The following is a 15,000-nucleotide window of genomic DNA, read 5'->3' on the forward strand; positions in this document are numbered from 1 at the left end:
GCATGCTAAAGAGATCTCAGGGGGAGAGCTCTGACATGGATTTAGCATGAAGGGAGGTTTGTGTGGAGGGGGGGGGGGGGGGGGTTGAAAGCTCTCTAGCATATCCTGCTTTGTGTTAAAGTATAACATATCTGCAGCTCAAAAGAAATAACTCCAAATCTCAGCAGAAAATCTGTCAGAGTTTCTCTTAATTCAATATTTCCATCCTAACAAACTTGTGGGAAATGAGTTTTTTCCTTGTTTTGTGTTCCTGATCACATTCACAAAGCGTAACCTCGGAGACACACACTGAAACACACTTTCAAATGTAAAGGTATTTGCAGTGTTTGTGGCGTATTAAGCTTCATGTGTTCAAATGAGGGTGCACGAAGAAAAGGACATAAACACAAACCTGGAGGTACTTACACGTTTACTCGTGTGTGTGTGTGTGTGTGTGTGTGTGTGTGTGTGTGTGTGTGTGTGTGTGTGTGTGTGTACTTCATGCCAACCAGGCTGCATCCCACCCCCCAAAACCAAGGCCTATAGCAACTCTCTGCTTTAATACAGTGTGTGTGTGTGTGTGTGTGTGTGTGTGTGTGTGTGTGTGTGTGTGTGTGTGTGTGTGTGTGTGTGTGTGTGTGTGTGTGTGTGTGTGTGTGTGTGTGTGTGTGTACTTCATGCCAACCAGGCTGCATCCCACCCCCCAAAACTGAGGCCTATAGCAACTCTCTGCTTTAATACAGTGTGTGTGTGTGTGTGTGTGTGTGTGTGTGTGTGTGTGTGTGTGTGTGTATGTATGTATGTATGTATGTATGTATGTATGTATGTATGTGTGTGTGTGTGTGTGTGTGTGTGTGTGTGTGTGTGTGTGTGTGTGTGTGTGTGTGTGTGTGTACTTCATGCCAACCAGGCTGCATCCCACCCCCCAAAACTGAGGCCTATAGCAACTCTCTGCTTTAATACAGTGTGTGTGTGTGTGTGTGTGTGTGTGTGTGTGTGTGTGTGTGTGTGTGTGTGTGTGTGTGTGTGTGTGTGTGTGTGTGTGTGTGTGTGTGTGTGTGTGTGTGTGTGTGTGTGTGTGTGTGTGTCATGTGATGCCAGTCTTTGAAGGAGGAGGGGAGTAAAGGAGACAGAAAAGGCACGAAGTGGAGACACGAAAGAGACCAGAAAGAAGTGAGAGAGAGAGAGAGAGGAATAGAGAATGAATAATTTAATGTAATAATGTTTTTGTTGATCAAGTTATTGATTACTTTACTAAGAGCTAGGTTATTCTACGGAGCTGAAGCTGGTGTCCACATGTCTGACTATTTACTTCACGATAAACCCAGAGATTCACTTTGCTGTGAGATAAATCAGAACATCATCATATTCCAGAGGAAGGAAACTGTACTTTCTGCTTTTGTACATATCGTTCTTTTTTTTACCATTTATGTGTCCCTATTTTATATCATGTGCTTACGTCCTGATTTAATATATTAGTCCATAAAAGATTTCAGATTATTGTGTTACAGAGTCAGTGTGTGTGTGTGTGTGTGTGTGTGTGTGTGTGTGTGTGTGTGTGTGTGTGTGTGTGTGTGTGTGTGTGTGTGTGTGTGTGTGTGTGTGTGTGTGTGTGTGTGTGTGTGTGTGTTACCCCCAAAGATAAACATTTTATTAGGAGGTAAAACAGTAAAAGATCGTATTTTATTAGACTGTATTTTCTGCAGAGTAAAAGCGATAAAAAAAGGCAAAAGTGAGCCAGGAGTTGAGACAAGAAAAACACCAGAAAGAAGTGAATGAGAGAGGGAGAGTAGGGGAGGAGGGGGGAGACTCTGTTTTGGGGGAGGGATTGTGAGAGCTGTGGGAACGTTTTGCAATGCCAAGAAATACGTGAGCCGGGAGAATAAAAGCAGGAGTGAGAAAGAGAAAGAAAGAAAGAAAGAGTTGTTGGCAGAGGATGGAGGTAAAGAGGGAGGGGGGCAAACGCAAGCCAAATACCGCCTCACCCCCCCCCCCCCCCCCACCATTAATACATCACACAAGTGAGCATTTTGAGATGGAAGGGGGCGGGACATGGCGACCTGTCAATCAAACCACCACCAGGAGAGCGTGACCTGGTGAACTTTGGGCTGTCCATCGAGTCAGCTGACCTCTAAGTGAAATAATGGGTACTTCACGACATCATGGTGTAACTTGTTCATGTCTCTTCTACATAAACATGTGTCCCCTCTTCCTCATGTCTCTTCTACATCAACATTTGTCCCCTCTTCTTCATGTCTCTTCTACATCAACATGTGTCCCCTCTTCTTCATGTCTCTTCTACATCAACATGTGTCCCCTCTTCTCCATGTCTCTTCGACATCAACATGTGTCCCCTCTTCTCCATGTCTCTACATCAACACATGTCCCCTCTTCCTCATGTCTCTTCTACATCAACATGTGTCCCCTCTTCTCCATGTCTCTTCTACATCAACATGTGTCCCCTCTTCTCCATGTCTCTTCTACATCAACATGTGTCCCCTCTTCTTCATGTCTCTCCTACATCAACATGTGTCCCCTCTTCTTCATGTCTCTTCTACATCAACATGTGTCCCCTCTTCTCCATGTCTCTTCTACATCAACATGTGTCCCCTCTTCTCCATGTCTCTTCTACATCAACATGTGTCCCCTCTTCTTCATGTCTCTTCTACATCAACATGTGTCCCCTCTTCTTCATGTCTCTTCTACATCAACATGTGTCCCCTCTTCTTCATGTCTCTTCTACATCAACATGTGTCCCCTCTTCTTCATGTCTCTCCTACATCAACATGTGTCCCCTCTTCTCCATGTCTCTTCTACATCAACATGTGTCCCCTCTTCTTCATGTCTCTTCTACATCAACATGTGTCCCCTCTTCTTCATGTCTCTTCTACATCAACATGTGTCCCCTCTTCTTCATGTCTCTTCTACATCAACATGTGTCCCCTCTTCTTCATGTCTCTTCTACATCAACATGTGTCCCCTCTGTGTTGCTTCAGGAACAAAGATTCTCTCTCTTTTTGTCCTGATCCAAAAAAACCTGTCTGAAAATGAGCTGATCAGATTTTGGCCACTTTATGATGTCATAACGATTCGTTAGGCGTGTGCAACCATTAGCCAATCAGCAACCAAGGTACCCCCCGCCCCCCTTATCACCTGAATCTCCTCCTAGAGGGAAGTTTACCGAAGCGCTACCCGATGTGTATTCTCCACTATCTGTTAAAGATTTCATCACAATGTCCTTCTTTAATCTGACAGTGTAAATATGATCAGCAAAGTAAACACAGAACACACACTCACAGGGTGCCGTCGTCCATCATGCTGTATTGGCTCAGAGGAAGTTTTACACACAGCCATTCATCGCTCCCCTCATTCATTAGTCCAAATGAGCATTTATGCAGAGCACATATTATTTTTACTGGCGCAGCTTTATGTGTTTGTGTGGAGTTTTACAGCCCTCGTAAAACACGTCCTCCAAGCCCCGGACAGATTTCTGGAGCATTTATTTGCATAGTTCACAAACCCAGAGTAAAGCCTTAGTGGCTGCTGTAAATACAGTGAGAGCGAAACAATGCTGCCTCGTCGTCCTCTGGGGAGTGTTGACATTACGCTGAAACACGTGACGACACCGTGAAGAAAGCCTCAAACGTTTGCTGAGCAGCCTGACAGTGATGTTTTAATTATTATGAATTATTTTTGTTTACTTCGGAAAATAGTGTCACTATGTAACACTCATGCTCATATTGGCTAGTCTATCACATTGTACGTGATAGACTAAGGGGCGGGACATCTCTAAACAGGTTGACCAATCACAAAAGAGCCGACCAGCTAACCAATCAGAGCGGACTGGGCTCTGGTTTCAGACAGAGGGTGAAAAGAGGTACTGCAGCACAGGCAGTAGGAGAACATTAAAGCATGGAGACATGTCCCAGTAGAGACACTACATACTGATATACACCTGAACATCAGCAGGAGAGGACTCTTTAAAGTAGCTCACTACATACTGATATACTCCTGAACATCAGCAGGAGAGGACTCTTTAAAGTAGAGACACTACATGCTGATATACACCTGAACGTCAGCAGGAGAGGACTCTTTAAAGTAGAGACACTACATACTGATATACACCTGAACATCAGCAGGAGAGGACTCTTTAAAGTAGAGACACTACATACTGATATACAACTGAACATCAGCAGGAGAGGACTCTTTAAAGTAGAGACACTACATACTGATATACACCTGAACATCAGCAGGAGAGGACTCTTTAAAGTAGAGACACTACATACTGATATACACCAGAACATCAGCAGGAGAGGACTCTTTAAAGTAGAGACACTACATACTGATATACACCTGAACATCAGCAGGAGAGGACTCTTTAAAGTAGAGACACTACATACTGATATACACCTGAACATCAGCAGGAGAGGACTCTTTAAAGTAGAGACACTACACACTGATATACACCTGAACATCAGCAGGAGAGGACTCTTTAAAGTAGAGACACTACATACTGACATACAACTGAACATCAGCAGGAGAGGACTCTTTAAAGAAGAGACACTACATACTGATATACACCTGAACATCAGCAGGAGAGGACTCTTTAAAGTAGAGACACTACATACTGATATACACCTGAACATCAGCAGGAGAGGACTCTTTAAAGTAGAGACACTACATACTGATATACACCTGAACATCAGCAGGAGAGGACTCTTTAAAGTAGAGACACTACATACTGATATACACCTGAACATCAGCAGGAGAGGACTCTTTAAAGTAGAGACACTACATACTGATATACACCTGAACATCAGCAGGAGAGGACTCTTTAAAGTAGAAACACGACATACTGATATAGACCTGGACATCAGCAGGAGAGGACTCTTTAAAGTAGAGACAATACATAGTGATATAGACCTGGACATCAGCAGGAGAGGACTCTTTAAAGTAGAGACACTACATACTAGTATGAACTAATACTAATGAACATGACAGAGCTAGATCCTTGTTTGGTTCAGATCCTACGATATTGAGAATTCTGAATCCCAAAATAATTATTCCCTCTACTGTCGGGAATCATTTGCCAATTGCTATACAAGTCAAAATATTCACAATTAGGCGTCTTTCCCACGTGAATCATGTACAGATCTGCAGAACTCCAGCATGAACTATAGAATTTTTATTCAACTGCCAGAGAGCGACGGAGAGCAGCAGATGAGGCCTGAGAAAAAACAATCAGCCAAATGAGGGCAGAGATAGAAAGACAACCTTTGACCACCAGCTGTCTGCGAGTCACCGCCCAGTCGCATTTGTCAGTCTGTGTCCCCGGACGAACCCTCCCAAGGGTCAGCGGTGTGTGTGTGTGGGTGTGTGTGTGTGTGTGTGTGTGTGTGTGTGTGTGTGTGTGTGTGTGTGTGTGTGTGTGTGTGTGTGTGTGTGTGTGTGTGTGTGTGTGTGTGTGTGTGTGTGTGTGTGTGTGTGTGTGTCATGCGTAGGATCTGGCTGCTATCTGTGTCAAAGCTGGCTTTATCTCTCTGGCTGATAAGGTAAGTCAACAACAAATACGTCTCCGAAAACAAATAAAAATGCCCCTGTTCCCACCAGATGTTTCCCCAGGATCCGGCTCAGGGCACTGGGACAAAAACTTCAGGCGAGTCCCAGGCTGCAGCTACAGAAACAGGCCTGAGAGGGGAAGGCTATGGGACATATGCTGGAATGAGTCCTAAAACTGGAAATAAGGCAGCTTTTTAGCGCTTCCTGTACCCCAGAATGAAAGTTTTTTTGAATGTGTTCTTGGTTGTTCTGAAGAGATTTGAACGTTTTGTTCTACGTCATAAAATACTTCAGTAAATACCCCACTGGTGGATTTAGAAATGGAGGTTGCTAACCAGTGTCTAAATGAGACGACTAAACATCATCACGCCCAATATTAGTCGCCTTTAGCTTAGCGGTGGTGACGTGAAGTCATGTGACCGTGCTGTAGTTCCTTTATAGCACAACATTAGCCTCCTTTAGGTTAGCGGTGGTGACGTGAAGTCATGTGACCGTGCTGTAGTTCCTTTATAGCCCAACATTAGCCACCTTTAGCTTAGCGGTGGTGATGTGAAGTCATGTGACCGTGCTGTAGTTCCTTTATAGCCCAACATTAGCCACCTTTAGCTTAGCGGTGGTGACGTGAAGTCATGTGACCGTGCTGTAGTTCCTTTATAGCCCAACATTAGCCTCCTTTAGCTTAGCGGTGGTCACGTGAAGTCATGTGACCGTGCTGTAGTTCCTTTATAGCCCAACATTAGCCACCTTTAGCTTAGCGGTGGTGACGTGAAGTCATGTGACCGTGCTGTAGTTCCTTTATAGCCCAACATTAGCCACCTTTAGCTTAGCGGTGGTGACGTGAAGTCATGTGACCGTGCTGTAGTTCCTTTATAGCCCAACATTAGCCACCTTTAGCTTAGCGGTGGTGACATGGAGGACTCCCATTGGATCTGGGAGACTCACATACCTTTAAGTATTGTTTGTTTATTTGTCCACATGTGAGTCGAAACACATGTCCATACATGACGTTCAGGATTAGCGTAGTTCAGACAGCTTACAGATCCACTCTCCATCCTCCAAGCTGATAATTGGAGATTTATTCCTCCCATCTATCAATCCATCTATTAACTTATTAGCCCAGATACAAGCTTTAACCCTTCCCCCCTCTTCAGAATCAACGCAGTGATAAACCGGTGCAAATCCATTAAGAGATTTTGAAAAACATATTCAATAAGCATCACTAAGCTGAACATCAGCAGGAAAGGACTCTTTAAAGTAGAGACACTACATACTGATATACACCTGAACATCAGCAGGAGAGGACTCTTTAAAGTAGAGACACTACATACTGATTTACACCTGAACATCAGCAGGAGAGGACTCTTTAAAGTAGAGACACTACATACTGATATACACCTGAACATCAGCAGGAGAGGACTCTTTAAAGTAGAGACACTACAAACTGATATACACCTGAACATCAGCAGGAGAGGACTCTTTAAAGTAGAGACACTACATACTGATATACACCTGAACATCAGAAGGAGAGGACTCTTTAAAGTAGAGACACTACATACTGATATACACCTGAACATCAGCAGGAGAGGACTCTTTAAAGTAGAGACACTACATACTGATATACACCTGAACATCAGAAGGAGAGGACTCTTTAAAGTAGAGACACTACATACTGATATACACCTGAACATCAGCAGGAGAGGACTCTTTAAAGTAGAGACACTACATACTGATATACACCTGAACATCAGCAGGAGAGGACTCTTTAAAGTAGAGACACTACATACTGATATACACCTGAACATCAGCAGGAGAGGACTCTTTAAAGTAGAAACACTACTGATATACACCTGAACATCAGCAGGAGAGGACTCTTTAAAGCAGAGACACTACATACTGATATACACCTGAACATCAGCAGGAGAGGACTCTTTAAAGTAGAGACACTACATACTGATATACACCTGAACATCAGCAGGAGAGGACTCTTTAAAGTAGAGACACTACATACTGATATACACCTGAACATCAGCAGGAGAGGACTCTTTAAAGTAGAGACACTACATACTGATATACACCTGAACATCAGCAGGAGAGGACTCTTTAAAGTAGAGACACTACATACTGATATACACCAGAACATCAGCAGGAGAGGACTCTTTAAAGTATATGAATTAAAGTGTGACTTCAGTGTTATGTCCGCCCTGTCGGACGGATGTTTTCGACCAGCATCTGTTTGGCCGTCGCTCAACAAATGTCTAGCGTTTCTAAACTCAGCCAGGAGTTTATGAAAAACAGAGAATGAGGGAAGAAAAGGAGGATGAGGAAGAGGAGGAAGAGCGAGACGACATGAGAAGACAGGAAGAGAGATAGAGGAGAAGAGGAGGGCAGACAGCTGAACTGAGAGGATGATGTGATGTTCTCCATTGTGTGTGTGTGTGTGTGTGTGTGTGTGTGTGTGTGTGTGTGTGTGTGTGTGTGTGTGTGTGTGTGTGTGTGTGTGTGTGTGTGTGTGTGTGTGTTCTCCTGAGGCCCCTGTGGATCCTGAGGGCCCCTGATGGGATCTGTGAATGGATTCAGGTGAGGAGCAGGTGGGGCCACACATCGAAAACGCATTACACTGTAGTGTAGAGTAACTAGTGAAAAATGATAACATTTATTTTCAAATGTATTTTAAAAAGTTTAAACTTGTAATTTAGTAATTTTTGCTTATTATACTTTTAAAGTTTATTTTGTAGTAATATTATTTAAGTGAACAACCTGAAAACTACTAACGAGTACTGCTTACTTTTGGTACTTTAAGTATATTTTGATGCCAATACTTTACTGTGTGTGTGTGTGTGTGTGTGTGTGTGTGTGTGTGTGTGTGTGTGTGTGTGTGTGTGTGTGTGTGTGTGTGTGTGTGTGTGTGTTGTACTGTAAGCACACACACAAGTGTGTTCCTTGGATTAACATGTGACAGCACCCCCCCGTGTCTCAGCTGTCACCACGCAGCTAACTGAGAAATATTCACACACACACACACACACACACACACACACACACACACACACACACACACACACACACACACACACACACACACACACACACACACACACACACACACACACACACACACACACACACACACACACACACACACACACACACACACACACACACACACACACACACACACACACACACACACACACTAGATATATTACTGTGGTAAACAAGGAGGAGGAAAAATGATTCAGATCTTTGACTCAAGTAAAAGATCTGAGAAACATTTTGAATAACAGAATTGAAAGTGTATGAAGAAGAATAAAGTAGCATTGGATTGAAATGGTAAACAAACACTGGCAGGGTTTCCCAGAGGATCATAATGTAAGCAGAGCGATACTTCAACCTGCCTCTCATACCAGATGGGGGGGGGGGGGGGGGGGGGGGGTATTAGGATCAGTTTGGGTCAGTAAGGTTGACGGTCTCAGAGTAAAGCAAATTACATTTAAATGACTTCCAGTTATTATCTCAGCTTCCTGGTATTGGTACATGTTTTTAATAAATAGTTACTGTGCAGGTCCATATTACGTATACTAAATATAAACACAGGATTACGTTGTACTTTCTGCATGTATCAAAAGTAATTTCATGTAAAAGTGCATTCATATAAACTGGAAGTACCCAAAGTAATCAGTGTGACCAATTTCAGACTCATTATTTTATTTTTGCATTTTGGGATCAGTAGAGTTTATCGAATATATTATTATTATTATTTAAAAAATAAATATATTTATTGTACAACTATATAAGCAAGGCTTTTTAAACTTAAAGGGGACCTATCATGCTATTTTTTAGGCAATAGCATAGGTCTCAGAAATATACAATATACAAAAAACATGTCTACAAACAGATCACCCATTCTAGCCATGCCTCATATCCCTCTATTTCACTTCCTGTTTCAAAAGTGATGATTTGGGGATAAATCTTTAAAAAAATAAGGATATTGACAAAATTAAAAAGGAGGGGGCTGAGCTCATGCGGGACCCGGCAGCTACTGTCTAAACTAAATGCTGCCGTGATGAAACGCCATATCATGGATTATCAAGGATTATCTCTGAAACAGTATGGAGCTCAAAGGCTTTCTCTCTTGCCGGTTATACCACAAGGTGAGTTCCTTTTTACTTCCTGCTTCTTCACACACATGCTCTCCAGTACAGGTTAGCTCTGAGTGTTAGCCATGCTAATGTAAACACCGACCATATTACGTCCAAAACAGTCGGGCATTGTTTCTGATAGCAACGTTTCTGATAGGGCCGTGGGTCCACATTTCAGATATTACGTCATATCGGACGCAAATCTGGATCAGCTCCGTTGTTCCCCGTTTTTAGAGATTTGGGTAAGGAGGAAAAGAGAGGGTTTTATTTTCTGACGCTGCGTGAGTTCCCCGTCACACCAGGGACACATATTTATGTAGAGAAGACATCACAAAGTGCATTTTGCATGATAGGTCCCCTTTAAAATCAATCTTTTTTAACTATCATTAATATTGATTTATTTTTACTTTATTTTACAAATATCTAAGAGAGGTGTTTTTTTTTATTAAACTTTTTTAATAACCTACATTTTTCAGATATATAAGTAAGTAATCTAGCTCCATTAGCGTCGTAACAGCTACTTTTTGGGGTGTTTTGGGGATGAAGTCGTTGTTTTTCCTGCACAGTTTATTATGGGATGGAGGTCTGGCTCGGCCATCCGCTTTTGGCCAAAATAAAAAGTTGTTTTGTGCGGGTCAAGACACAGAGGGAAGCGTATCAGTTCAAGATGCTCCGACCGGAAAACTCAACAAACACAGAGAAGTTTTCTCTGAGCCGCGTGGCCTAAATAAACTGCTGAGGAAACAATGAGGGGGGGGGGGGGGGGGGGGAGAGAGAGAGAGAGAGGGGGAGAGAAATGAAATGGCGTCTCTGTTAGTTACAGTCAGAGAGAGACTTCTTCCACTGTAATCAGAAGCAGAAACGCCTCGCAGTGGAAAAATGTCGACGAGAAGCAAAGTTCACATGAGCAAAAAGGGGGAGATAAACAAACAGAAAACTACTGACGAACAGCTGCACAGAGAGAGAGAGAGAGAGAGAGGGGGAGAGAGAGACAGGGAGAGAGGGGGAGAGAGAGACGGGGAAAGACAGGAGAGAGAGAGAGAGGAGAGAGAGAGGAGAGAGAGACAGAGAAAGACAGGAGAGAGAGAGAGGAGAGAGAGAGAGGAGAGAGAGAGAGGAGAGAGACAGAGAAAGACAGGAGAGAGAGAGAGAGGAGAGAGAGAGAGGAGAGAGAGAGAGGAGAGAGACAGAGAAAGACAGGAGAGAGAGAGAGAGAGGAGATAGAGAGAGGAGAGAGAGACAGGAGAGAGAGAGGAGAGAGAGAGAGAAAGACAGAGAGAGAGAGAGACAGAGAGGAGAGAGAGGACAGAGAGAGCGAGAGAGGACAGAGAGAGAGGAGAGAGAGAGAGGAGAGAGAGGACAGAGAGAGAGAGAGAGGACAGAGAGAGAGGAGAGAGAGAGAGAGAGAGGGAGACAGAGAAAAACAGGAGAGAGAGAGAGAGAGAGAGAGACAGAGAAAGACAGGAGAGAGAGAGAGAGAGAGAGAGAGAGAGAGAGGAGAGACAGACAGAGAGAGAGAGGAGAGAGAGAGAGAAAATGGAAAGTCCTCCTTCAGAGTGGAAATATGTTCCTCATTTCATGATTCAGTCCCCCCCCCCCCTCTCCCCCCTCCCTCCCCCCTCTCTCCCTCCTGCAGCTGCAGCTCGGTTATAAAGCTGTTAAAACACAGGAAACGCAGTAAAACGGATCGAGAAAATAGCGGGAGGGAGCGGAGAGGAAAGTCAACGGAGAAGTTCAGGCTTTACTGCGGTTTACACAGAAACACTTTAATAAAGCTGCAGGTTTTCTGGGTTTGTAAAGTTTTAAAAAGTTAATAGTGAGATGTTGAAAGAGGAATTACATCGTTGTTCTTGGTTATGTAACTTAAAGAGGCCCTATTCTGCTTTTGACCCTCTCCTGTTGAGTGAGCTTTTAGTGCATGTAAATGGTCTCCAGAGCCTGAAACGCCTAGAGACAACACTATGGAACAACTGCGCTCCTATTGGCTAGCGCTCCAACACATTGTACGTGATAGGCTAAAGGGGCGGGACATCTCTAAGCTGTGGACCAATCACAACAGAGCCTTTACTGAGTGGGTTATTTGTTGCTTGAAAAGGAAAATATTTCGGATCATTTTTAACTCATTTTGAGATATTAGGGGGAATATATAATAATAATAATGCATTTTATTTATATAGCGCTTTTCACAACTCAAAGACGCTTTACAGAATGAGGGAGGGTAGACAAACAAGGACAGGCAAACAAGTAAGTAAAATAAAAAGGCAGTCAAGAGGAAGTTGATTGAGAGGGGGGGGCTTATGGGTAGACAGAGTTGAAAAGATGTGTTTTGAGAGATCAGCAGCTCTGCCCGCTGTGAGGGACCGGTGAGCGGAGCAAAAAACACCTTTAGACCCAACACATTTAGCTATGGCACTGGCGTATACATTGAATTATTCCATTTGATCATATGCAATCAACTTAGGCATCCCTCTCGGAAAAAAAAAAAATTCATAAAAATTTGCATAACTCATATTCGAAAACCTGAATAATTATTCGAATACCTGAATAATTTCGAATATTCGATTCATCGTTCCCATCCCTAGTGGTTTTACTAGTACAAAGTCAAACAGTATCAATTTCATTCAGTGTTATAGCAGAATGTTTAATTCAGTGTATTTTTGATATTAGAGATCACATGGTATTCCATATGATGTGTGTTACTGAGTTGGGTCACACAGTTAGAGAGACAATGGTCGTTCTGAATTATCAATAGATGTATTCATTTTTAAGTGAGCTGACACCGATGGTAGAGGAAGTTCAGAGAAGGCCTCAGGTTATAAAAACAGTTAACCTTTTTGTTTGTTAACTACTCCTAAAGATGTCATGAGATGATAATTTTAAAACGTATACAAGTACAGCTTTCAGAGAGAAAAACATGTGGCCTTGTGTGGTAGGCTGCATGATCAAATGTGTGTGTGTTCATTACAATGGCTATATATGCTGTATGATTGTTGCTACTGTGGGGGGCATTTCCGCGATTGGCTGCTGTGGCACCAGGTGATGTACTCCCCATTATTGTTTGTTTGTTGCAACTAAATAATGATATGATATGATATATATTTTCAAACGTCTCCTGATGACTCTCCCTGATTTCCAGTGTTTAGCCAGAACACCATCAGCCTCCGTGCACCCTTCACTTTAATCTCAAACTCATCTTCCTCATCTCCTCTTCATCCCTGCATTGCGTGTGCAGTAAGACCAGAAACATCAAAGCTTCTTGTTGACAGTCTGAAAAGTGACGGAAAGGAGGGTTTCATCCCGGCTCCTCTCCCGTGTCCTCCCCTCAAACAGGACTAATCCCGCCGGCTTTACAACTTAAAACTTTCCCCCCTCCGGCTCAGGACCTGCGCCAAACAGAAATTAAATAAATGTGGCCCTAAGACGCTTCTCCAAACTTAACCCGCTGACATTAAACATCTCTGACAGAGAGGATCAACGACGCTGCCTTCACTGTCCTCACATCACACTGAACAATATTTACATTCATGAGGTCCTATAACTAGATCCTTAACTTAACAAGTACAAAACCAGTGGTGCAGGGATGAGGTATTTCTATGTTGGACCCTGAAGGCAGCATCTCCCTGGTCCAATGGGATTTCTCCATGTGATTTTGGATTATTGCAGAACATAATCTCTGTGTCAAACAAACGTTTATGATACTTACACGTTTAGTTCATCAGTATAATCTCCACATATTAACACCACTTTATGATTTCGGAACTAAAAAGCTAACGCTAGGCTATAAAGGAACTACAGCACGGTCACATGACTTCACGTAACCACCGCTAAGCTAAAGGTGGCTAATGTTGGGCTATAAAGGAACTACAGCACGGTCACATGACTTCTCGTTTCCACCGCTAAGCTAAAGGAGGCTAATGTTGGGCTATAAAGGAACTACAGCACGGTCACATGACTTCACGTCACCACCGCTAAGCTAAAGGAGGCTAACGCTAGGCTATAAAGGAACTACAGCACGGTCACATGACTTCACGTCACCACCGCTAAGCTAAAGGTGGCTAATGTTGGGCTATAAAGGAACTACAGCACGGTCACATGACTTCACGTCACCACCGCTAAGCTAAAGGAGGCTAACGCTAGGCTATAAAGGAACTACAGCACGGTCACATGACTTCACGTCACCACCGCTAAGCTAAAGGAGGCTAACGCTAGGCTATAAAGGAACTACAGCACGGTCACATGACTTCACGTCACCACCGCTAAGCTAAAGGTGGCTAATGTTGGGCTATAAAGGAACTACAGCACGGTCACATGACTTCACGTCACCACCGCTAAGCTAAAGGAGGCTAACGCTAGGCTATAAAGGAACTACAGCACGGTCACATGACTTCACGTCACCACCGCTAAGCTAAAGGAGGCTAATGTTGGGCTATAAAGGAACTACAGCACGGTCACATGACTTCACGTCACCACCGCTAAGCTAAAGGTGGCTAATGTTGGGCTATAAAGGAACTACAGCACGGTCACATGACTTCACGACACCACCGCTAAGCTAAAGGAGGTTAATGTTGGGCTATAAAGGAACTACAGCACGGTCACATGACTTCAAGACACCACCGCTACGCTAAAGGTGGCTAATGTTGGGCTATAAAGGAACTACAGCACGGTCACATGACTTCACGTCACCACCGCTAAGCTAAAGGTGGCTAATGTTGGGCTATAAAGGAACTACAGCACGGTCACATGACTTCACGACACCACCGCTAAGCTAAAGGAGGCTAATGTTGGGCTATAAAGGAACTACAGCACGGTTACATGACTTCAAGACACCACCGCTACGCTAAAGGTGGCTAATGTTGGGCTATAAAGGAACTACAGCACGGTCACATGACTTCACAACACCACCGCTACGCTAAAGGTGGCTAATGTTGGGCTATAAAGGAACTACAGCACGGTCACATGACTTCACGTCACCACCGCTAAGCTAAAGGTGGCTAATGTTGGGCTATAAAGGAACTACAGCACGGTCACATGACTTAACGACACCACCGCTACGCTAAAGGTGGCTAATGTTGGGCTATAAAGGAACTACAGCACGGTCACATGACTTCACGTCACCACCGCTAAGCTAAAGGAGGCTAATGTTGGGCTATAAAGGAACTACAGCACGGTCACATGACTTCACGTCACCACCGCTAAGCTAAAGGTGGCTAATGTTGGGCTATAAAGGAACTACAGCACGGTCACATGACTTCACGTAACCACCGCTAAGCTAAAGGAGGCTAATGTTGGGCTATAAAGGAACTACAGCACGGTCACATGACTT

At 43.6% G+C, this 15,000-nt stretch overlaps 1 protein-coding gene and 1 pseudogene across 2 annotated transcripts in view; both read right to left on the reverse strand.

Moving 5' to 3' along the window:
• LOC307016522 (nuclear factor 1 X-type-like) overlaps positions 1–15,000 on the reverse strand; it is a 118,778-nt gene that overhangs the window by 56,744 nt on the left and 47,034 nt on the right. The window lies entirely within an intron of this gene.
• LOC307014337 (nuclear factor 1 X-type-like) overlaps positions 1–15,000 on the reverse strand; it is a 160,356-nt pseudogene that overhangs the window by 11,821 nt on the left and 133,535 nt on the right. The window contains exon 5 of the transcript XR_013810540.1: positions 5,587–5,653. The product of XR_013810540.1 is annotated as a nuclear factor 1 X-type-like (transcript). The remainder of the gene's footprint in view (positions 1–5,586; positions 5,654–15,000) is intronic.

Source organism: Notothenia rossii, assembly GCF_949606895.1.
Source record: "Notothenia rossii genome assembly, chromosome: 8".
NCBI lineage: Eukaryota > Metazoa > Chordata > Actinopteri > Perciformes > Nototheniidae > Notothenia > Notothenia rossii.